Source organism: Grammomys surdaster, unplaced genomic scaffold (assembly GCF_004785775.1).
Source record: "Grammomys surdaster isolate TR1022 unplaced genomic scaffold, NIH_TR_1.0 170, whole genome shotgun sequence".
Taxonomy (NCBI): Eukaryota; Metazoa; Chordata; class Mammalia; order Rodentia; family Muridae; genus Grammomys; species Grammomys surdaster.
This window is the reverse complement of record NW_021604618.1, coordinates 4,347,141-4,373,374: the sequence shown is the minus strand read 5'-3', so window position 1 is coordinate 4,373,374 and position 26,234 is coordinate 4,347,141.

Genomic DNA, 26,234 nt, shown 5'->3' with positions numbered 1-26,234 from the left:
TTTTTTGTTATTCCATATGAATTTGAGAACTTCCTTTTCTAACTCTGGGAAGAATTGAGTTGGGATTTTAATGGGGATTGCATTGAATCTGTAGATTGCTTTTGGCAAGATGGCCATTTTTATTATATTAATCCTGCCAATCCATGAGCATGGGAGATCTTTCCATCTTCTGAGATCTTCTTCAGTTTCTTTCTTCAGAGACTTGAAGTTCTTGTCATACAGGTCTTTCACTTGCTTGGTTAGATTCACACCAAGGTATTTTATATTATTTGCGACTATTGTGAAGGGTGTCATTTCCCTAATTTCTTTTTCAGTCTGTTTATCTTTCATGTAGAGGAAGGCTACTGATTTGTTTGAGTTGATTTTATAACCAGCCACTTGGCTGAAGTTGTTTATCAGGTTTAGGAGTTCTCTGGTGGAAGTTTGGGGGTCACTTAAGTATACTAACATATCATCTGCAAATAGTGATATTTTGACTTCTTCCTTTCCTATTTGTATCCCTTTGACTTCTTTTTGTTGTCTAATTGCTCTGGCTAGGACTTCCAGTACTATATTGAATAGGTAGGGGGAGAGTGGGCAGCCATGTCTAGTCCCTGATCTTAGTGGGATTGCTTCAAGTTTCTCTCTGTTTAGCTTGATGTTGGCTTCTGGTTTGCTGTAAATTGCTTTTACTATGTTTAGGTAGGGGCCTTGAATTCCTGATCTTTCAATCTTATCATGAAGGGATGTTGAATTTTGTCAAATGCTTTCTCAGCATCTAGTGAGATGATCATGTGTTTTTTTTCTTTAAGTTTGTTTATATAGTGGATTACATTGATGGATTTCCGAATATTGAACCATCCCTGCATTCCTGGGATAAAACCTACTTGATCATGATGGATGATTGTTTTGATGCGTTCTTGGATTTGGTTTGCTAGAATTTTATTGAGTATTTTTGTATCGATGTTCATAAGGAAGATTGGTCTGAAGATCTCTTTCGTGGTCGGGTCCTTGTGGGGTTTGGGTATGAGTGTAATGGTAGCTTCATAGAACGAATTGGGTAGTGTTCCTTCTGTCTCTATTTTGTCGAATAGTTTGAAGAGAATTGGTATTAGGTCTTCCTTGAAGGTCTGATAGAATTCAGCACTAAAATCATCTGGTCCTGGGCTTTTTTTACTGGGGAGACTTTTAATGACTGCTGCTATTTCCTGAGGGGTTATGGGACTATTTAGATTGTTTATCTGCTCCTGGTTTAACTTTGGTACCTGGTATCTGTCTAGGAAATTGTCCATTTCATCCAGGTTTTCCAGTTTTGTTGAGTATAGGTCTTTGTAGTAGGATCTGATGATTTTTTTAATTTCTTCAGTTTCTGTTGTTATGTCTCCCTTTTCAGTTCTGATTTTATTAATTTGGATACTGTCTCTGTGCCCTCTGGTTAATCTGGCTAAGGGTTTATCTATCTTGTTGATTTTCTCAAAGAACCAGCTCCTGGTTTTATTGATAATTTGTATTGTTCTTTCTGTTTCTATTTGGTTGATTTCAGCCCTGAGTTTGATTATTTCCTGCCTTCTACTCCTCCTGGGTGTATTTGCTTCTTTTTGTTCTAGAGCTTTTAGTTGTGCAGTCAACTTGTTAGTGTGTGCTCTTTCCAATTTCTTTTTGTAGGCATTTAGAGCTATGAGTTTTCCTCTTATCACTGCTTTCATGGAGTCCCACAAGTTTTGGTATGATGTGTCCTCATTTTCATTGAATTCTAAAAAGTCTTTAATTTCTTTCTTTATTTCTTCCTTGACCAAGTCATCATTGAGTAGAGAGTTGTTCAGTTTCCATGTGCTCGTGGGTCTTCCATTGGTTTTGTCATTATTAAAGACAAGTCTTAGTCCGTGGTGATCTGATAAGATGCAAGGGATTATTTCAATCTTTTTGTATCTGTAGAGGCTTGTTTTGTGACCAATTATATGGTCTATTTTGGAGAAGGTACCATGAGGTGCTGAGAAAAAGGTATATTCTTTTGTTTTAGGATGAAATGTTCTATAGATGTCTGTTAAGTCCATTTGGTTCATAACTTCTGTTAATGTCAAAGTGTCTCAGTTTAGTTTCTGTTTCCATGATCTGTCCATTGCTGAGAATGGGGTTTTGAAATCCCCCACTATTATTGTGTGAGGTGTAATGCGTGTTTTGAGCTTTAGTAAAGTTTCTTTTATGTATCTAGGTGCCCTTGCATTTGGAGCATAGATGTTCAGAATTGAGAGTTCACCTTGGTAGATTTTTCCTTTGATGAGTATGAAGTGTCCTTCCTTATCTTTTTTGATTAATTTTGAATGAAAGTCGATTTTATTTGATATTAGAATGGCTACTCCAGCTTGTTTCTTGGGACCATTGGCTTGGAAAATTGTTTTCCACCCTTTTATTCTGAGGTAGTGTCTGTCTTTGTCACTGAGGTGCGTTTCTTGTATGCAGCAAAATTCTGGGTCTTGTTTCTGTATCCAGTCTGATAGTCTGTGTCGTTTTATTGGGGAATTGAGACCATTGATGTTAAGAGATATTAAGGAAAAATGATTGTGGCTTCCTGTTATTTTTGTTATTAGAGGTAAAGTTATGTTTGTATAGTTGTCTTCTTTTGGGATTGTTGGAAGATTACTTCCTTGCTTTTTCTAGGTTGTAGTTTCCCTCCTTGTGTTGGCATTTTCCCGTCAATTATCCTTTGAAGTGCTGTGTTTGTGGGAAGATATTGTGCAAATTTGGTTTTGTCATGGAATATCTTGGTTTCACCATGTATAGTGATTGAGAGTTTTGCTGGGTATAGTAATCTGGGCTGGCAATTGTGTTCTCTTAGGGTCTGTATGATGTCAGTCCAGGCTCTTCAGGCTTTTATAGTCTCTGGTGAGAAGTCTGGTGTAATTGTTATAGGTCTGCCTTTATATGTTACTTGACCTTTTTCCCTTACTGCTTTTAGTATTTTTTCTTTGTTTTGTGCATCTGATGTTTTGATTATTATGTGACGGGAGGTATTTCTTTTCTGGTCTAGTCTATTTGGTGTTCTGTAGGCTTCTTGTATGTTTGTGGGCATCTTGTTCTTTAGGTTAGGGAAGTTTTCCTCAATAATTTTGTTGAAGATATTTACTGGCCCTTTAAGTTGCGAATCTTCATTCTCATCTATACCTATTATCCTTAGGTTTGGTCTTCTCATTGTGTCCTGGATTTCCTGGATGTTTTGAGTTAGGAGTTTTGTGCATTTTGCATTTTCTTTGACAACTGTGTCAATATTTTCCACCGTATCTTCTGCATTTGAGATTCTCTCTTCTATCTCTTGTATTCGGTTGGTGATGCTTGCGTCTGTGACTCCTGATCTCTTTCTTAGGTTTTCTATCTCCATGGTTGTCTCCCTTTGAACTTTCTTTATTGTTTCTATTTCCATTTTCAGATCCTGAATGTTTTTGTTTTATTCCTTCTTTGTGTTTTCTTGCATTTCTTTAAGGGATTTCTGTGATTCCTCTTTAAGGGCTTCTATCTGTTTACTTGTACTCTCCTGTATTTCTTTAAGGGAGTTACTTAATTCCTTCTTATAATCCTCTATCATCATCATGAGAAGTGATTTTAATTCTGAATCCTGCTTTTCAGGTGTGATAGGGTGTTCAGGGCTTGCTATATTGGGAGAACTGGGCACTGATGATGCCAAGAAACTTTGGTTTCTGTTGCTTATGTTCTTGCACTTGCCTTTCGCCATCTGGTTAACTCTAGTGGTACCTGCCCTCACTGTGTAAGACTGGAGTCTGTATTTCCAGTTATCTTGCTTATTGCAGAGCTCCTCAGAGTCCAGATGTCTCTGTGGTCTTATGCTCCTAATCTCCTGGGCGGAAGAACTCCTGGGACTCAGGCCTCCTCTTGGATCTGGAAATCCTTCTGCTCTGAGTGCAGTGGGTCCTCGATGACTCAGGATTCAGTTTCAGCTGCTCTGAGTGCAGTGGCTCCTCGATGACTCAGGATTCAGTTTCTCCACAGGACAGGAGCAGACTGACTCTGTGTCTGCTCCAGCCCAAAGGACCAGGAAGGGGCAGAAGGGAAGTGGAATTCCGGAGGGGCGGGGTTTGGGTAGCTGCTGTGCCCTGAATGTCCCTGGCTCCCAGATGTTTCTCTGGGGCTTAGGGAGTGAGATTGAGTTCTTAACAGCTGCTCTGGGTGCAGTGGCTCTTGGATGACTCAGGATTCAGTTTCTCCACAGGACAGGAGCAGACTGACTCTGTGTCTGCTCCAGCCCAAAGTATCAGGCAGGGGCGGAAGGGAAGTGGAATTCTGGAGGGGCGGGGTTTGGGTAGCTGCTGTGCCCTGAATGTCCCTGGCTCCCAGATGTTTCTCTGGGGCTTAGGGAGTGAGATGGAGTTCTTACCGGCTGCTCTGAGTGCAGGGGCTCTTCTAGGATGACTCGGAATTCAGTATCTCCACAGGACTGGAGCAGACCGACTCTGTGTCTGCTCCAGCCCAAAGGACCAGGCAGGGGCGGAAGGACGATTGGTTATTTCTATGTATTAGATGTTATATTCTCCTTAGTAAATAATAGACACTTAAGCAGATGCCCAATTACAAATTAATGAAAAAACTGGGATATTTTGGTACATATTACTCTATCATACATTTGTAGCAACTTGTATTTTACCATTATATTGCTTTCTAAATATCATAGGTTGCATAAGAAATGTAATTGCATATTCTATTGTCATCTCTGAATGAAATCTAACAACTGTATGTTTAGATAAATAGGTCTTTGGTTTTATTTTTAGAATGTACATCAAATCAGTTATTATTACAGTAACCTTAAATGACTCATTTTCTCTTCTGAATATTTCAGTGTTCTGAAGTGAGTTGTTTATATTACTTGTCAGAGGAATAGAGATAACTACACAGGAACCATGAAGACTAGAAAACTTAATTTTTTTTTTACAGTGGATATGTGGATTTATTTGATAATTGCTATCTTTAAAATATTTATTCTAACTTAATTGGAGTAGATTTATTATTATTATTATTCTTTAATCATGTTTTACAGTCCAGTCGTTATCCCTCTCCAAGTGTTCCTTATCGCATCCCTACTCCCCCATGTCCAAGAGGATGTCCCCACCCTCACACCCCACCAGATCTCCCAATTCCCTGGGGCCTCAAGTCTCTGGAGGGTTAGGTTCTTCTACTCTTACTGAGACCAAACCAGGCAATTGTCTGCTGTATATAGGTTGGAGGCCTCATATCAGTTAGTGTATGCTGGCTGCTTGGTGGCTCAGTGTCTGAGAGATCTCTGGGATACAGGTTAGTTAAGGTTGTTGGTCTTTTTATGGTGTTGCCCTCCCTCTCAACTTCTGCCAGCCTTTCTCTAATCCAACCACAGGGATCCTTGACTAAAGTCCATTAATTGGAAGTATCTGCATCTGGCTCTTTCAGCAGCTTGTTGGGCCTGTCGGAGGGCCTCCATGCTAGGCTTCTGTCTGTAAGGACACCATAGCATCAGTAATAGTGTATAGTGTCAGGCCTTGGAACCTCCCTTTGAGATGGATCTAATTTGGGCAAGTCACTGGACCTCCTTTCCCTCAGCCTCTTCTCCATTTTTGTATTCATGAATATATACTATACATGTCTTTTTGAGTTTGAATTGCCTTATTCAGGATGATATTTTCTTGTTCCATCCATTTGCCTGCAAACTCATGATGTCTTTTTTCTTAATAGGTTCATAGCGTTCCATTTCTGTAAATGAACCACATTTTCTGTATCATTGTGGGATATCTGAGCTGTTTCCAGATTCTGACTATCACAAATAAGGACATTATGAACATAGTGTAACATGTGCCCCTTAGGCCTGGTAGGGCATCTTTTGGGTATATACCCCAAAGTGTTATAGCTGAGTCTTCAGATAAACCTATTCCCAATTTTCCGAGGAATCTTCAGATTGATTTCTAGAGTTTGCAATCCCACCAGCAATGGAGGAGTATTCCTCATTCTCCACATTCTTGCCAACATGTGCTGTTACCTGAATTTTTTATCTTATTCTGAGTGGTATAAGGTGGAATCTCAGGGTGATTTTGATTTGCGTTTTCCTGTTGACTAAGGACTTTGAACATTTAAGTGTTTTGTTTTGTTTTGTTTTTTTTGCCATTTGATACTGTGCTGTCATGAATTCTGTATAGTTTTATATCCCATTCTTTTTAATGTGTTGTTTGAGTTTTTTGGAGGTTAGCTTCTTGAGTTATTTATATATTTTGGATATTAGCCCTCTATCAGATGTGTGGTTTTTGAAGATCTTTTTTTTTTGTGCCAATTTTTAGGTTGCTGATGTGTCATATTGACTATGTCAATTGCCTTAAAGAAGATTTAAGTTTCATGAGGTCCCATTTATCAATTATTGGTCTTAAAGCCTGAGCCGTTAGAGTTTTGTTTAGGAAATTTCGGCCCACCTACTGGTGTCAATGAGTTCAAAGCTCTTTCTTTCTTCACCCTCTATTAGACTGAGTGAATCTGATTTTATGTTGAGGTCCTTAATCCATTTGGACTTGAACTTTGTGCAAGGTGACAAATATGGATGTATTTTCATTTTTCTATGTACAAACTTCCAGTTAGAGTAGCGTCTTTTATTGAAGATGATTTCTTTTTTTCATGATTGATGGTGGCAGAGACAGGAACATCACAAGATTGAAGCCAGCCTGTGCTACATATTTTAAAATATTTTTAAAAGTACTGTTAAAGGCCAAAAGATGTGATAAAAATGATCCAGGCATCAGTAAAGCAATATGTCATAATAAACACAAGTATTTAATGTGCTTTTTTTCAGTATTAAGTTGTGTGGTTTTCCTTCTCTCTCTAGGTTTAAGATCATGCTAATATGTATGTATAATTGAATACTGCTGTTGGCTGATTCAGTACATTTTCAAAAGAAAATGAGTGTATATTGGCTTGCCATAGATAGTCTGATCAAGCAGCTGTATTCACTATGTGCAGAGTATGAGCATGCTAGATCAATGAAAATAAAAACTAATATTGTTATTTCCTTACCAATTGTACAAAGAGTAGACACTATGAAAATAAAACACACTAGGGTGATTTTGCTATAACATGGCATATGACATCTAAAAGCTAAATTGCTCATTAATAATGCCTATTTTTCATCCTGGTTACTTCACCTCATGATGCCTGTATTATTTCTATGTGAAGTCATTAAGAATTTTAGTGCTTTAATAATTGTATGTTTTGAATTAACACTGTTTTGTTCATTGGAGGGAAACTTGAGTAAAAGTTAAGTCAGACTAACTTTACAAATTTTATTACATAGTTTAACTATTTTAAAGTTGTGTATGTGTGTGTGTTTATGTGTCTGTATGCACTTTCCCATACACATACAAGTGGGTAAAACAGTTGTGAGATGTCAGCTGCAAAATGATGGGCAGTGCTGACACTGTTTTAACTTGAGAAATATTTTCCTTCTGAGAAATTAATAATTAGAAACCAAAAATTCACTGAAATCTTTAGACAGGGAAAAATTCTATTGAATATCTGTTCTTTCTGATTGTGGAATGTAGTATCAGTCAAAATTAAGTGAAACTTTGAAATTTTCTCAACCTTGTTCTTATAGTTCATGAATCGAATCTCAACTCTCCTATCAACATTTCTTACAATATGCTTTGGCATTTTACATAGTTATAAAATAGAAATATAAGTATTTCTCTTCAACATAATTCAGATATCTGAATTCTCAGAATTTTCCCATGAAATTTGGAGTTGAATATTTAACTTAGAAAACACAAACATATATTCAGAAGAAAAATTCTAAGATATAAGGATATCAATATTTTTATTCAAGGACATATTGATGAAATATGTAAAATATAATACATATGTGTACTTTTACGAACTAATTTGATATACATTTTACTAAGGAAGCTGATAAAAACACCTTGATTGTATTTCTTTTGCCTCCTCATGATAGGCCTTAGATCAAGACCAATTAACTAAGCTGGAAAGATAGAACCATGAGTAGTCAACATGCCTTCACTACAAGTATTTGGTCTTTTATTTTCTTTTCCAAACTTGGCAGTTTATTTAACTTTTTATTAATCAATCTGTTTGCTTACATCTCAAATGGTATCTCACTTCCTGGTTACCCCTCCACAAAATCCCACCCCAAATCTGCCTTCTCCTCCCTCCACTTTGCCTCTATGAGGGTGCTTACCCATGTACCTTCTCCTGCCCAACTTCTCCAGCATCTCCCTATGCTGGGGCATCAAACCTCCACAGGACCAAGGGCCTCCCCTCCCATTGACGTCAGACAAGGCCATCCTCTGCTACGTATATATCTGGAGCCATGGATCCCTCCATGTACTCTCTGTAGTTGATAGTTTAGTGCCTGAGAGCTGTTGTTCTTCCTATGGAGTTACAATACCCCTCTGTTCCTCCAGTCCTTCTTCCAGCTTCCCCTCCCGGCTCCCTGATCTCAGTCTGATGGTTGGCTCCAAGCATCAACATCTGTTTTGGTCAGTTGCTGACAAAACAGTTACTCCAAGTTTCTGTCACCAAGTGTCTTTTGGCAGCTGCAAAAGTGTTTGTTTTATGTTGTCCATGAGAAAGTAGGGGAGATGAAAGTAGAACATTGAGTAGAAAAGCAAGTGTGGGAATATCTGAAGGAATTGAAGGAAAAAATATGATCAAATTATATGCAAAATAAATAAACATTGGAAAAACAAATAAGTATTATGCAAAATGATATGATTTCATTTATAAAAATATACTAATTATTAAGAGGAAAAACAAATCTATTGATAGAATAGTTGTATTTGTTTTTCCTCATAATAATTAGTAAAATTTTGTAACTTAAAATACAGTTGGTTAGGATTTATTATCAATAAATATTGTATTTACATATCTAATTATACACCTTTACAGCAATGATTGCTTAAAATTATCTAGGGCACATAGGGCACAAGGGGAGTCATGAATAGACTTTTTAGAAGCCCTTCATGTGTTCAGAGTTGTAGTCAATCATAACTTGCCCATGATCCAGTAAATAACTCCACACCAGTCAAGAACATAAATACTTAGACCATCATCAAAAAAGAGGAATTAAAATAAGACAAACAGGAAAGAAAGAGAGAGAGAGAGAGAGAGAGAGAGAGAGAGAGAGAGAGATATGAATGGAAGGAAGGAGGGAGAGAAGAAGGGAAGGAGAACAGAGAGAAAGACAAAAAAGGAAGGGAGAAAGAAGATTTTGATTATTCAACCATATTTAAAAGATAAAGTGTCAATAAAGACAGTAGCAAAACTCTTCAATTGACAAATGGTATTTAATGAAGTAACTATGATATATTGCATTTATATTTCAAAAGGTCTTGTTTTAACCTAGTCTCTTATTAAGAATGAAAGTGCTTTGTGTAAAATGCCATGCTAAAGTGTCTTGAATTTAAAATTATGTTGATATCTGAGCTCCTGATCTTCCTTTGAAGACTTAATACAAAACTCCCAAATACATTAGCCAAAGTTCTCTTCAGTACTAGTTCTCAATAAAATTCAAAACTATTATTTGTTATCACCAAGAAACCTTCACAACTTCTAAAGATTCATGCCTTTGCTCACATTTTGCTTTGTTTCCAAAAAGGTTTATACATTTTTTGGTTATTTGGTTCCTATGTTGTGCCCATTACTGTGTTATAATAATCTGTTCATTACAGAGTATCAATACCTACCTCTACCCTCCTGAACTCAATATATCCAGTTTTCCATCAATCTGTTTATGATGTAAATGTCAACTATTGTCATCATGTTTACATCTTGCTTAATAATATAAAATATTCAAAGTTAATCTTTCATAGTGTTCACTGTAATGCAGACATTTCACTGATACTCTCCTTTCCAGTTTGACTTACTTCAGTAACTTGAAAGTTAACTTTAATAAGCAAAATAAAATCTTTGGTAGATACTGGTAATGGTTTAGGTAATTATTAACATAAGACATAGTAAGAGAATTTTACTCAAAAGGGCACAGGAACTGAGATCAGTAACTAAGAAATGGAACTTCATAAAACTAAAAAGCTAAGGCAATGAAAACCATCAAAAAGATAGAATAGTAGCCAACAACAACAACAACAACAACAACAATAAATCCACATCTGAGAAGGGACAGTATCCAAATAATACAAAGAATTCAAGAAACTAAACATCACAAAGTCAAATAATCCAAATTAAAATGGGATACATATCTAAATAAAGAATTCTCAACAGATGAATCTAAAATGTCTGAGAAACAAAGAGATGATCATCATTTTTAACCATCAGAAAAATGAAAATCAAAACTACTTTGAGATCCCATATTATAGCAGTCAGAATGGCTAAGATCAACGCTAGCTCATGCTAGCAAGGATGTAGAGCAAGGAAAACAGCCCTTCATCGTTGATGGGAATGAACTCTTGTATAGCCACTGAGGAAATCAATATGGTGGTTCCTCAGAAAACTGGGACTCAATCTGACACAAAGCCAGGTACACCACTCTTAGGCATAAAACCAAAGATGTTCAATTCTATCACTAGGACACTTGATCAACTATAATTACTGCAGCTTTATGCATCATAGCTAGAAACCGTAAAACTCCTTTTAATGGGTGAAACTTAACCTGAATCGATCATCTTTTATACCATGCAAGATGTCTAATGCTAAGATTTGAACATCAATTCAGCCACAAAACCTTTGACCTACAATTTATCCTCCCTGCTAGATATACTGGTGATAAAGGTGGCAGAGAACTGGAAGAAGTGGACAATCAATAACTGGTCCAATTTGAGGCCCATGGCATGAAAGGAAGCCTCTTCCTGACACTGCCTGGGTGGCATAAAACTGTAGGAGGAGCTAAGGTGGGAGGAATAAGGAAAGGAAGAGGAGGAGTTGAGAGAGGAAGAGAAGAAAGGAAGAGGAGGAGCTATAGAGGGCAGAGATGTAGGAGGATGGAGAACCACATAGGTATGGAGAGCAGTCGTGGGGAACAACTTATAAACTTATGATTAGGTTAGCTAATTGGGATACAACTCTCTTTGTATGGACATCTTGTTATTAATCATTATCAAACATATAAAACCTTTGATTAATCTATAAGAATTAGAGTCTCATTCTTTTACTGGGCCCGCATGTATGGTAGAATGGTCTGGGCAATGCCCTGCCTAGTGGAGACAACGAGGAAGATTGGAAGAGCCATCTCTCACCCTGGCATCTAGTGGGTGGCAGGGCTGGTGTTTCTGGGGGGCCGGTTCTAGCTGCAGCATGCAGGCAGCCTCAGGCCGATAAACATGGTGGCTGGGCTAGGCAGAGCTGCTGCAGCTTAGATAGTTGCTGAGCCAGAGGCCAGTTTTAAACAATAACTACAACATAAAACCAAAGGCTGGATGACGCAGAAACCTATGATAGAACCAAACACAACTAATAAAAATGCCAATGGAATTATTCCTAATGATATTTCTCTATATCCAAAGATCAGTTCCTAGCCTAGTCACCATCAGATAGGCTTCATTCAGTAGCTGATGGGATCAGGTGCAGAGAAATAGAGCCAAACATTAGGAAGGGCTTACTTGAGGATCACTGAAAAAGAGGGAAAGGAAGGATTGTAGAAGCTAGAGAGGTCTAGGACACCATGAGAGTATGGCCCACAAAATCAACTAAGCAGGGCATATAGGGGATCACAAAGGCTCAAGTGACAATCACAGACACTATGTGGGTCTGTGCTAAGTTCCCTGCAAATATATTATACTTGCATAGATTGGTATTTCAATCTATATAATCCTAATAGTGGGAATCCTAATATTGGGAGTAGGGGAGTGTTTTTGACACTTTGAGCTGCACTTAGGACTCTTTTCCTCCTAATGAATTGCTCTTTTATGCCATAAAATGAAGATTCATGACTAGTGCTATTGAAACTGGTGCTATTTCATGTCTGGTTTGGTTGATATTCTTGATAGGATTACTCTTTTCTGAAGGGAAACAGAGCAGGAGTTAGTAAATCTGGGGGTGGTAGGGGAATGGAAGGAGTAGAGGGAAGAGAAACTATGATTGGGATTTAATATATAAGAGATAAATAAATATAAAAAAGATGAACTTATATTTATTAGAAAGACTTGCAGTGCCAGGTTGACAATATAAATAAATTGTTGCATCCCCAACTTACAGCGTGTTGTGTACATGCTGTTGATGGTGTTACAAAAATCGTTTTACTTGTCTTAACATTGTAAGAAATAAATAAGCTGCTGTAAAAAATATCATAGAGGGTAATAAAAATGTGGACGATGTATCCAGATTCAGCTGCAAGTCTGAATGTTAGAGAAAATGGTTGGCATTTACTGTGCAAGGTAATATGTATTTGACCAACCTGTGAGCCAAATTGCCTCTGTACTGAAGAATAAGAGGGTTACAGCAAATGGAAACTACTGTTACCAGATTGAAATAAAACTATGTCTTCTGAACCCAAGCACATTTATGTGCCAAAGTTATTCTGAGATATTGATAACACCCCAGAAATGCAGACAATATTGTTACTATTGTTGGTATGAAGCTTATCCATTTTTGATTGCTAGCTCAACTAAAGTATAAATCTTTCATCCCAGCCATCTACATCCATATGTTTCCAGTGAGTCACAAGGCCTTAAGATACAGTGGCTAAACAGTAAAAATCATAAGGTAAGATCCAAAGAGAAGAAAGGAAAGGACAGGTTTCTGCACCACCCTTTGAGAAATGAAGTGTTATGTCAGGTTACTTTGAGGACCTCTTGTTGTAGGCACATACAAGCAATAGGGCTCTGTCTTCTAAGTTCTCAGTGATAAATATTAGAACTGGGGAAGATTTTATTAATTACTGCTTTTGGATTACAATTTAGAAAATCTCTATGTTCACTTTGGAGTGTGTGAGACACCGTTTTAATCTGATCCCAGTGGAACTTACTCCTTTTCATGTCGAAATGTTGCATCTCCATAATGGGACGAGAATTCAGTAACTGTGCATAAAAGAAAAGGTGGATCAGATGGCTGCCTTTCATGAAGCACAGGCACCTCTGTAGCTTCCAAATATTTGCTTTATAAGAGACCATCAGCCTGTCACTTACAATTTCCATTTTCATTACAAATCAGCAGCTGAATGTCCCGACTGTCTGTGATGCAGTAAAACACAGCTGTTTCCATTTGCTATTCTATTGGTTCCATTCTCACTTCATTCAGCACAGGAATTGAATGGAATCATTTCATCTCTAGTGCAAGGGGTATTCTGCAGCTTAGTACCAGGCAAGCATCCATCCTTCATTCTACATCCCTTTGTGTTTCCTAATAGCCTAAAATTGAGAATTCAATTTCCAACTGCTGCTTCTGTAACCATGGATTATGTAGTTGCAAGTACAGACAAAACAAACATCCAAGCCTACATCACCTTATGCAAACTTAAAAGATCCTTATAAAACTCCTGGGATTCAGAATTTTGTAAAAAAAAAAAAATGATATTTCAATCTATTGAATTGTACCAACAATATTAAATATTACCCTGCCCCTCCTTTACAGTCCCATCTGAATTACATTTTATTAATATCTACTCAATTGATAATGAAGATTAACTGTTAAGACTTCCATGTTCTTTTAACTAAAATGTTCCTATATTAGTTATAAATTATGTTTTACTAGTTACATTTCCATTTTGCACTTAAAGGCTAAAGTCAATTACTTAAAACAGTAATAAAATTTAGGAATCTTTCACTGAAAAACAAACAAAAAACTTCTTACATTTAAAATAAGTGGTACATGGAACTGTTTGAAAACATCAGGACTCATATTTGTATTATCAGCAGCATGGAGTGAGAGTTCTCTGGTCCCACGGCTTCACCTGCATTGGATGCTACAAACATTTTCAATTTTAACAATTCTTTCAAGTATATATTTCATCATATTGTTTTAATTTCCACTTCTCTGTTAACAAGGAAATGCTTATCGTTTTTTAGCCATGTGTAAGCCACAACTTTTATATGTGTGTCTTCTTTAGTGGTGTGTCTGTGTATGTGTCAGTGCAAATAAAACTGAGTACTTTTAATAGATAACATGAATATATAAATCATAATGTGATTATATTGAGGAAGAATTGCTATAGTTTACTTGATATGGATATGTATTGGTGCATTTTCAGTGTATTCAATACAACACCAAAATATATGGAGTAAGAAAATAATAAGGTCCTTAAGGAATGTCAAAATGTGTAAGATAAATTATTTATCATTATCAGGTTTCTTATAAGCCATACTATCAAAGGCAAGTAGGTGAGTCAGTAAATGGAATCAGTTTGAGAAAAAGGCATTTGATGTTATTTTACTTCTGATCTATTTTGAAGGATATATATATATATATATATATATATATATATATACACATATACATATATACATATATATGTATATCACTGGGAATACCGCTTGACAGATGAATCTGTCACTTAAAGAAAAAAAGATAATCGTGTTTCTAAAAGCCATCTTAACAGAAATCAGAAAATGCCTATAAGTAATAGGGATTTATGTGAAATAAGATCTAGTAGACAGCCATTAATATATTTTTGAGATAAAACTATTTATTTCCTTATTTGAAGTTGTACCTTTATAGAAGTCTAGAAGACATGCTATTTATTTGTAACTAGTGTTTTCTTCAATGGTGTGAGAGAATTCTGAACGGTAACAAATGATGTCAATGGATTGGCGAAAAGGTTTATGTAGGACCGTAGTTCCATTATTTATACTTTTTATGATATCATGTGATTTTCAAAGTGTATTGACTGAAAAGACACTAAAATACTTGATAAACATCATGAATTGATCATTGATATTCACTCTATCATATACCATTAATACACCATGAGATTAGCTTGTTATAATATTGCTTGCTGGACTAATTTAACAATCAGAAACACTAATATTGAATGGAGGAATAAACTCAAGGTTGTTGTTGACTACTAAATTCAACTAGAATATTAATGAGCTTTAAGTGAAATACTTTTTCTTTCAAATTTTATTTGTAAATGTGACTACACTTTGAGTAGTTATTGTGAAATGGCCTATAAGAATTTTGAAATGATTTTGCTCAAGTGTCTCCCTCCCTGTATAATCTCCTTTCTGAAATAAATCAAGGCTTATGCTTCATGGACATCACTGAAAATTCCATGTGGAGTTGAAGACAATTTTACAGCCTTTTACTAAAATTCAGGCATTCGTTTATAAAGCTGGAGGAAGTAGTTTTGTCTGTTTGTTTAATTTTCAACTTGTCGATGCTAGAGAGAATTCCTCTGTAGAGTTGTTGAATGTTTTTCCTAGTAAAATCATAAAATTTTAAAAAAATTCATTGAAATGATTGTTCATTAGCAGTCGTTACTCATCTCTACTGGATGGTCCATTTGTTTGATACATTTCAGTAATCACTTTTACATAGAGGCTTTCATAATTTGCTAAGTCACTCTACAAAATAACATTATTTTGAAGTAACTAGATATGGAAAAATTGACATTTTTGTGTCAATTCCAGATAATAAAATGTATAATCAATTTTTGAATTATAGTTTTAAAACAGGTAAATAAACATTAAAATAAAAAGAATGCTTATAAAAAGCAATATTGATGGGTAAGCATAAATTTGTTTAAATTATTGGAAAAAGTTTAAAAAGTTATCTGGAAAGTAAGACAATTACAAAATTCACTATGGCAAGAAAATGAAACAGTAGTTCAAGAGTAAAATAAAACAAAACAGAAACAAAAGTACAAAACTTTGCTTTCATGATGTATTTTAAGAGAGTCATGCAGGACTGTCAGGCACTTTGAGAAGAACAGACTGTTAGGGTTATCTAGAGATCTAGAGATGTAATTTCCATGATGTTAGATTTCCTCTTGAGAGATAAATAAGTTGGCAATACAATATACTATTACTATACCATATACTATATACTACTATAGTGATAAATATTATACACCTGTAGATGCATAATAAGCCTGTTTTCATTAAAGAACATATTTCATGAAGGTACCACATTACAAATGAGCTAATTTAATGAAGAAAAACAGTAAAACTAACCACTTGGTTAAAAAATATTTTTATAGAACTATATCGACAACATGAAACATTGCATTTATCAGATCATTAATACACAACTCTGTGTGTGTTTTGTGTCTGTCTGTCTGTCTGTCTGTCTGTCTGTCTCTCTCTCTCTTTCTCTCTCTGTGTGTGTGTATGTGTGTGTGTGCGCTCTCTCTCTCTCTCTCTTTCTCTCTGTGTGTGTTTTTGTGTTTGTTTGTGTGTTTCTCTCTCTCTCTCTCTCTCTCTCTCTCTCTCTCTCTCTCTGTGTGTGTGTGTGTGTGTGTGTGTGTGTGCGTGTGTGTGTGTGTGTGTGTGTAAGCTGTTAAGTATGTAAGATCATTATGTACTGGGAGCATTGCCTGCTCTTGGGGAGGTACAAACCCTGTTTTTGGACACAAATTAAATCATGTTAAATGAGGATAAAACCTAACATAGGGCCAATGAAAGACATATTCCTGATATATCTTCATGTCTCTCCAATAGTACCTCAATTAGATTTTCTTTGGATTAAAGAGAGATTTGGATTGCTGAAATCACACACATAAGCATCCACTCACACAACTGCTTCTTCATCTTTTGTCCATTTTTAAAAAAAATTTATTTAATCTTTTTTTTTTACTGTCCAGATTTTATCCCCCTCCCTGTCCACCCTCTGAATCTTCCACATCTCATACCTCCTGTCCCCATCTCCACAAGGACATCTCCACCTCTTCTAACATCCACTCTGCTGGACCTCCCCACTTTAACCCAGTACCTCAGTCCTCTGCTTATATGTGTTGGTGGCCTCCTATCAGTTGGTGTATACTGCCTGGTTGATGGTCCAGTGTCTGAGAGATCTCTGGGGTCCTGGTTGAGACTGGTGATGCTCCTCCTCAGCTTCTTCCACTTTTCCCTATTTCAACCACAGGGGTCTGCAGTTTCTGCATCTGACTATTTCAGCTGCTTGTTGGGTCTTTTGGAGGACAATCATGATAGGTCCTTTTTTGTGAGTACTTCACAGCCTCAACGATATTGACAGGCCCTAAGGCCTTGCCTTGAGTTGGATCCCACTTTGGGCCTGCACTAGACCTTTTCTTCAGGCTCTCTTTGAGACCGAGAGTTTCTCACCTCCCAGGTTTCTGGTACATTTTGGAAGGTCTCCCCACCTTCTACCTACTGAGGTTGATGCTTTCCATTCTTTCTACTGGCCCTCATAGCTTCAGTCCTGTTCCCTCTACCCAATACTTGATCGTTTTCTTGTCTTCCCTTTCCCTCTCCCTGTCCCATCTAGGTCCCTCCTTCCCCCATCCTGTGATTGTTTTCTTCTCCCTCTCAAGTGGCACTGGGGCATCCTCCCTTGGGCTCTACAGCTTGTTAACCTTTTAGTTCTATAGAATGTATCCTGTGTATTCTGTGAATTCTGTGAATTCTCTTTTTAGTTCTATACCTCTTTTTTTTTTTTATTGGGTTGTTTGGTGTTTTGGTGTTTATTAAAGAGAGGAAAAGGAATAGTAAATGTTTGTGCATTTGTGACTGGTGTACAAAGGGGTTGCTTCATCCTAGACAACTTGAGAATTAGAATGGACCCATTTTATTTGTTTTTGTTTTTTGTTTTTTTAGTTTTTTAGAATTTAAGATGAGATTAAAGTTACATCTCTAATTAGAAGACTTTTAACAGACAAATTGCGTAAATATATGTCAGATGTGAAAAACACTGCCTGGTATTTTAAACACTTTTTAGACACAGAGAAATTTCCTAACAAGTAAAGAAATGATTACGTAAATGGGCCTCATCTGTGATAAAGTCACCTGGGGGTTCTAATGTAGTGAAGACATTTAGTAAGAAACAGAGTGTGCATATTGGAGTAGGAAATAAATATTCAAATATACATCTAAATAAAATGAAATGTTAGAAATAGACATGATTTAATCGGAGAATTGAAGACACATTCCAAAAGCGAACAATAAGAAATACCACTTCTTCTTTTAAAATAAAAAAAGAACTTATCAAAATATAATTAAATAAAAAACACAAACAAAATCATCACATAATATATCTTTATTTAATAACTTTTGGGTTGAATACTCTTTCTCACTCTATAGCCCTGGCTGGTGGGGAACACTCTGTATGCCACACAGAGGTCATTTTGCTTCTGTCTCTATACTGTTATATCATGCCTGGCTATATATCATAATTTTAAACTAATTTTAAAACTAGTTTTGCAAACTTTTAAAGTAAATGTTTATTATATATGAATTGTATTCAGTACTGATATTTTGCTTACTTATTAAAATATAAAATATATTCTAAGAGAGATAGCATCTCTAGAATTTTATACTTATTACATTATAATGAATATGGTTCATACTAAACTAAGAATAAGAATATAATACTTTAAAATTCATTGACTTTCCTCTGTTTAAAGAATAGATACAGCTGCAAGTGCTGATACTTAAGTCATTCTTCCACCTTGAAAACAATCTAGTTCTATTATTTGATTTTCGAAATGGATTTTGAACATTAGCCTGTTTGATTAATCAGATATCATTTTCCTATCCTTGATTTTGAATGCTGAGTGTCAAAGATATATTGGGGCAGGATATATTTAGTTTAGTTTGTTTGTTTGTTTTGTTTTGTTTTATACCAACAGAGGGAACTGCCATTCCAGAAAAATGACAAACGTCATGTTGGCTGAGAGAAATTATATTATTCCTTATAACACTGAACCACCAAGAAGCCACATGAGAAATGCTGATAAAATGTCACCTCCAATACAATGGCAGGATTACACAAATTTAATTAGCCATCATTAGCAGACTGCTGTCTGTAGGAGTGGCAAGCAATGGGAAGAAGACAGTCTCCACTCATTAGAAATGCATGCAAATTGCCCACGACATTAATCTATAATCTGTTTCTTACTGTTTGTCCAGGTGGTGAAGGAGTGGCTAAGAAAGTCCAGTGTCTCATTCAAGCAGTAATATTTAAAGTAATTGTGAACAATGTGAGAATAAAATCAGGGAGATAAATCCTTAGTTCTGAATGTATTAATCCTGCTTCAGAAATTCCATTTCCTATCTCTAGCTTATATACTCTTGTTAGATAAGTTGGAAGAATTGAATCATTCCAGGCAGTATCTGACACACATCATCAGAGAGATGTTTATTTATACAAGCTCATCTTTATCTAGTATTTAGAGGATTTATTGATTGCTTTGTTAATGTAGCACTCATCAAGGGCAGGTGTTTCATTTGGCTTTAGTATCTAAAATATATTTTCATTAATTAAGATACAATTAAATCATGTCACCCTACGTCTCCTCTCTTCAAACCCTCCTATGTATCTCCCCAGGTCCTTCTCAAATTCATAGTGTCTTTTTCTCTTATACACACATACACACACACACACACACATCTACATATGCATATATATGTATATGTGTGTGTATATTGTATATATATGTGCGTATATATGTGTATATATATATGTGTATATATATTGCATATATATATATATATGCAATTTTTAAATTAAATATAAAGTCAACGTGCTGAGTCCACTTAGTGTTGCTTGCATGTATATGCTTTTAGAGATGATTACTTGGTATTAAAAAGCCATTTAGGGTTCTCATCGATGGAAAAATGTATTTTTCTCTCTGCCAGTAGTCATTACTTTCTATATAGCTCTTCATGTAAATGAAGGAAAAATGTATTTTTCTCTCTGCCAGTAGTCATTACTTTCTATATAGCTCTTCATGTAAATGAAGGCTACTATAAAATATCCCTAATCCACACTAGAATGCAACTACTGTTATAATTACTTTGTTTAGGGAGCATATTATTGACAATCCATGGGTGTGCTTCATTATCCTATTTAGAAGACACAGTCTTGCAGCAGACTTCCTGGTCCTACTGTACTTACTTTTCTCTTGCTCTCATGAGATGTTCTGAGATTTGAGTATTTGGTTTCTGTTGTAGATAGAATAGTTCTTTGCATATTGATTAGTTACGACTCTCTATAATGGCCTCCATCAGCTATACAACTAGTTTCCTTGGTGAGAGCTGAGAGCTCATGTGGGTATAAGAACAAGCATTGAGAGTGCAGTTAGGAATTATAAGAGTTTAGGAAAAGTGACAGTAACATCTTGTCCTCCAAGAACGTGCTAAATGGACTCAGCACGTTGACTTTATATTTAATTTAAAAATCGCATATATATATATATATATATATATATGTATATGTATATGTATATGTATATGTTTATGTATATGTATATGTATATATATAGTAGTTACAAGTTATATATTGGGTTCAAAGTACTGGACATGATTTTTCTGAGGTTAAATAGGGTCCTATTTGCAATTAGGCATTTGTTGGTGACCACAAAGGTATAAATGTCAATATTACACCTTTAGTGATATTTTGCTATTTTGGTCATTGTAGTGGTTCATAGGCATTACTGATGGTTTGGAGGATTGAATATTTTTCTCCTTTGGCATGTAATATATCACTTTTTAGTAATATCTCTACTAGTCTTCATGAAAGAAAATATCTAGTCAGATGCTGATTGTGTCTTCCTAGTCCTATATCAAATGCATGTTATTTTCAGCAAGTTATTCACCTTCCACTTCTTGAAGGCAACCTAGAAAAATAAAAATGTGCTACAAAGCTGTGCAATCCATTTGTAGCCTCTGGACATTTCCAATGAATTTTTTTTTTTAATGTCTGCAATTAGGGCATAGGTACTTAGTTTATCTATGATACCTTTGCTAAGACATTGTAATCCCAAGTAACATAGTTTCACTATATAAATTGGATATGTATTTTAATACTTTTTGGGATTATAAGATATTTGAATCAATTTCAATGTCCCTTTACTCTCTCCAATCCACAAACAGTTTTTCACTAATTATACCTATTATAAACATGGGATATAGATATATATTCCAAAATAAAACCTGTTCATTCTACATAATCTTACATATATGTATACTATATTATGTGTTTTAAATATAAAATTATTTTATTGCAATGGTTATTTTAAGCATACTTTGTATTATTTATCCCTCTTCCCTGTCATTTTTCAGTTATAAACTTTCCCCCATTCTTCTCATGTAAAGTTTCATATTGCATGTAATTTATTATTCCCCTCTTTAGAATTCCTTCCCTACTCCCTTTTTATTTTAAATAATTTTTTTTTCAAATCATAATTCATTCAACAGGGGTTATAAACACAGGAAGGCAGAATGTGGGGAAGGGAATGACACTGGAGTGTGGGTGTTCAGGGGGAATACAGATATTTTTCAGAACCGGGTATCGGCTGGGTGGAGGTTCAGGGGACAAGTCACTATGACTCTGCCTGTGACTCGCTTGTCCTTATCTAAGTTGATGTTGTCTGCCAAGGCTACCTATTTACAAGGTCTATAACTACTGAGGCTTGTAAATTTCCACAAAAGCTGCCTGTTTACATTAGCTTATAGCCATCTGTTTCGATGTTTTTCCACTGAGACCCAAGACTTGGTGTTAGTATACATGTATGACAGGCCTATTGCTAATTTTAGGCCTATGGCTGATTTTAGGCCTTCAGTGTGTAAGCAGGGCTGCCTCTGCCATCTCCTCCCTTCTCTAAATATAGAATGGTTGTGGCAATTCTAATCTTGCAAAGGCAGGGATAGAGGCCTGACCTCCAGTAATTGAACTCAGGCAGCATCCCAGGTAAAAAGGAATCATCCGTGATGTCTGCTGTTAGAAGTTCTAATCCAGATGCTGGCCTCAGAACTTATACTACTCAGACCTTTGAAGGACCACTGACAAGAACATCAAACAGCTAGAGATTGACATCACTAACCTGAAGAAATACCTTGTTTCACTGTCTGAAGAGACCGCCTAAAATCACAAAGATCCTTATTGGACTTGATTTACTCTACTACAATAGAAAAGGCTGTGTACAGCTCTTGACTGTGTACCACCCTTAAAGAAGAAGGTTGCCTTTACATAGACAAGACAAGGAGGGTTAAAGAGAGCATGAAATAGGTCAGTGAAGGCCCCTAGAAAAATCAGAGAGAGAAAGGGAAGGATGAATACTGGTACAAGAATTGGTTTTCAGCCTCTCCAAGGTTGTCAACCCTATTTCCTCCCATCTTGGAACCATTATTTGGGTTCTTTTTGCCTATTTCTGCTGGTCCCTGACCCTCAAATAGGCAGACTAACTCTGTGATACAACAGGTAAATAATTTGGTAGCAAAACCTACTCAGATATGTTATCATAAGTTAGCTATGGCTGACCACCATGAGACTCAAGATGAGGTTGTTACTTTATACAGGGTGTTTCCAAAACCCATCTCCACCCAACCTAAAAGGGGGGATTTCTGCCCCTAGACCAAGCAGAGAAGGGCCACCAAGAACCCCCTCTGACAGGCCATCTGAATTCTTGCTTAGGCTGCGAGGCTAAGCCCTGCAAGGGAATATAAATAAAAGATAAAAAATCTCTCTGGGTTCCCTGAGGGACAAGCCTGACTGCATAGGGGTTGATGTCAAAAGTATCCCCTCTCCAGGAAAAAGACATTGGGATGGGTATGGCCCTCATGCCTGACTGGACAAAGACAGGGTGACTGGAGCCATTACAAGGTCCCCTATCCCTTTTAACTTGAAAGAAATCACAACTACAAGAGAGGAAATGACATTCAGAAGGAGATTTATTTGAGGTACTGGGAAGAGCTAGAACGAGGAAATGATGGGGAGTTGAAAAAAATCTACTGTGTGAGTGCAAAATGTTTTCAAAGAATAAATAAAATATAGTGGAAAAGTTTTTCCAAAAAAGAGAATTCTGAAAGAATAAGAAAGTGGTTACTGGGAACATTTATTATTTTTGGATATATTACATTTATGCAAAGTTTAATCTTCAAGCTAGAGCAAGTACTACAAGAAACAAACCAACCTAATAATGTAACATGGATATAAAATATTAAACACTGAGATTAATGAAGGATATATTATATTGGAGAAGGCGACATTAAAGGACAGAATAGGAAAGTCAGCTACTTTAAAGTTATAGAAAATATTTTTTTTTAAAAAAAAACCTTTTCTTTGGTGTTTACAGTGCATCTGAATACTATTGTTAAAATTGAGCTCCAGCTAAAATTTTAGAAAAGCACCTAGCTACTTATCACTCCACTAAACAGGCTTAGAAAAAACTGATTTCAGTGAAGTGCAGTTACTGATATGATTGAAATGCCAAATGATAAATTTTACTGTGATTGATTTTGATCAGTTTGTGAAAATGAGCTTTAGAGCTACTATTGTTTCTAATTGAAAATGGCACCAAAGCAACAATTTCTCAGAACAGAAATTCACATTTTATACAAAAGTTTTTTTAAGTTAAAATGCTAGTCATCAGGATAAAAGATTTTTATTTCCTTTTAGACAGCCCCAATTATGAAGATGTAAAATTGGATTAGTAATACATCTTTAACAGCTATGCAAATTATAAAGGAAATATATAAAGAATTTGGAAATAACCACAGAGGAGTACATTGGTGTTTTTCTGTTGCTCCTTCAATGGACAGTGCTTTGTAATCAATTCTAATTATCAAATTGGAAAATAAGAGCTCTCTTTCATGAAGAGAAATCTCTCAAATCTCATAGCATATTGTACCTTCATGGCAAGTTCTGAATGCAATGCACTGTATTGATTGTAGAATGTGGGTCTAAGAATCTTTAGATACTTTCCAAATTCATGTAGAAGTTGTGTTGGTTTAAAATCATCTACAATAATGCTAGGAACATAATTACTTGTTGTTACTACATTGATATTTGCATCCTTATTTCTAAAACCAGTGGTGGGATTTGTTACCAGTGCACTGTTTTAATAAAGGCAGAATGCAGAATGAGCTGAGCCATCATCTTACCTTTATAATATCATAGCAACAACAAAAAATTCCAGTTATGCCATCATGACTTTGGTAGTCTTAATTTTATTAATTCACCACCCCATAATATTATCTTATTTAATAGCCATTTTTTTACAGAAGTACTTTGTTGCAGCCATAGAGGTCAATTCGGTTGACCTCTGAGAAACTGAGAAAAGCAATTGGACAGTGTGGCTGTCTGAATGAGATATGCCTCATATAGGCTCAAAAATGTGATCACTTGTTTCCCTATTTGTGGTGCTTTTAGAAGGTATGGCATTTCTGGGGGACATAAATCACTAGGGTGAAATTTGATAGGATATATCCTTGTCCGAGTTATACTGCTTTCACATCTATGTGTTTATTCACCATGAAAAAATAACAAAAGAGTTGAAAGTAGAAAAATGTAGTTAACTCTGCATTACTATCCTCTTTAATGTCATGTGTTCTTTGCCCGCATTCTGTCCTTCTTCGACACCTAATGTTATCCACTCCTTGTCACCTTTATAAATTTTATACTATTCCTACAGGTATACCACTTTTCATACGTACAAGTAAGCATTATGGGGTGGATACATATATATATACATACATACATACATACATACATATATATGGTGAACATACTGCCTCTATTATTTTACATTTTATTTTTGAGTTTGGGTAACCTCAGTATTAAATTTCCAGGTTCACTCATCATCCTTCAAATTTTGGAGCTTCATTTTTATTTAAAGCTGAACAGCATACCATCTTGTACATGTGCCAGATTCTTATCGTCTATTTATCTGTTCATATGCATCTTTAACATAGTAGATAGAATTGTAGCTAGAGTTATAGGAATGAAGGAATCCTCAATGAATTGGAGTAGAATTACAAAATAATATAGACATTGTGAAAATCTGTTTGGAGTTCACACAAAAATTATGGATAGAATTATCATGTGATCCAGCTTTTCAATTTCTAGGTATACATTTAGAGAACTCCATAGCATATTTTGGAGACTTTTCAACATCTATGTTTAATGCTGTTTTCTATCTTTTTGAAACGTACATCATTATAATCTACAGTCAAAGAGGAGTTCACTAACATTTGAATCTCTTACTCTTAGGTTTTACTCTTAGGTTATTCTTTTTCCACATTGCCATTCTCCATCTATTTCATCCATTTTCTTAGCTCTGTAATAACTGCCATCAGACAATCAATGACATCATCAACTCCAATACTGTCCTTATGTGAATAATTAAGCAATACTTCTATTTTAGTGCCTCACGTATTCAATATAATATATTTTATATTATATAATTATATTATATATATATATATATATATATATATATATATATATATATGTCTTATTTATGCTGTCACAAATGGAAGTTGTTTGATTTCTATTTGTAACCACTAAAGATGAGATACACATAATGTTTTCATTTCCTACTGGTAACAACACTGTAATGGACGTGGGAGGGCAACTTAATTTCATTGCTTTTGACTCTTTATGAGAAGTTCATGATCACATGAGGATTATAGTTTAATTTTCTGGAAAAAAAAACAAAAATGTTCTAGTGTTTTCTACAATATATGTAATGCTGACTGTAGTCTCATATGCCTGTAATTCTAAGACTTGCAACATGAAGACAAGAAAAACAGCAATTCAATGTCATGCCCATCTCTATAGGAAGTTTGAGGTCAGCCTAGGCTACATGAGAAACTAGGTTAAGTGAAGAAACTGTATAATTTGAAGTCCCACTTAGTATGAGAGTTTGCACTTTGAAATGTTGAGATGATTCTCAACACCATTTTTCAAAACTTGCTATCATTTGGCTTTGAGATAATAGCCAGTCTTGCTGGGATGAGCTGGTATGTGATGATTATTTTTCATTGACAATCATTTGATTAGTGATGATGAAGATTTGTGTGTGTGTGTTTGTGTGTGTGTGCGTGTGTCTTGTTCATTTGTAAGTTTTGTCTTCAGAATGTGTCTATTTAAATCTATTTTATTGCAGTAAATATATTTATGGTACCGAAAGTTTTAGTTTCTTATAAGCATTCTATGTCACCACTTTTCAGATACACAGGTATATGTTTAGCATTGATTTTTAAATGTATCATATCTGAACAACTTTTGGAATATTTGATAATACTGGCACTTTTTTATTTTAAATTTTCAGTTCTTCATCTCATTTCTCCTACCCCTTGCCTCCAAGAGGGTGCCCCCCCACAGGCTTCATGATTTCCTGGGGCCTCAAGTCTCTGAAGAATTAAACTCATCTTCTACTA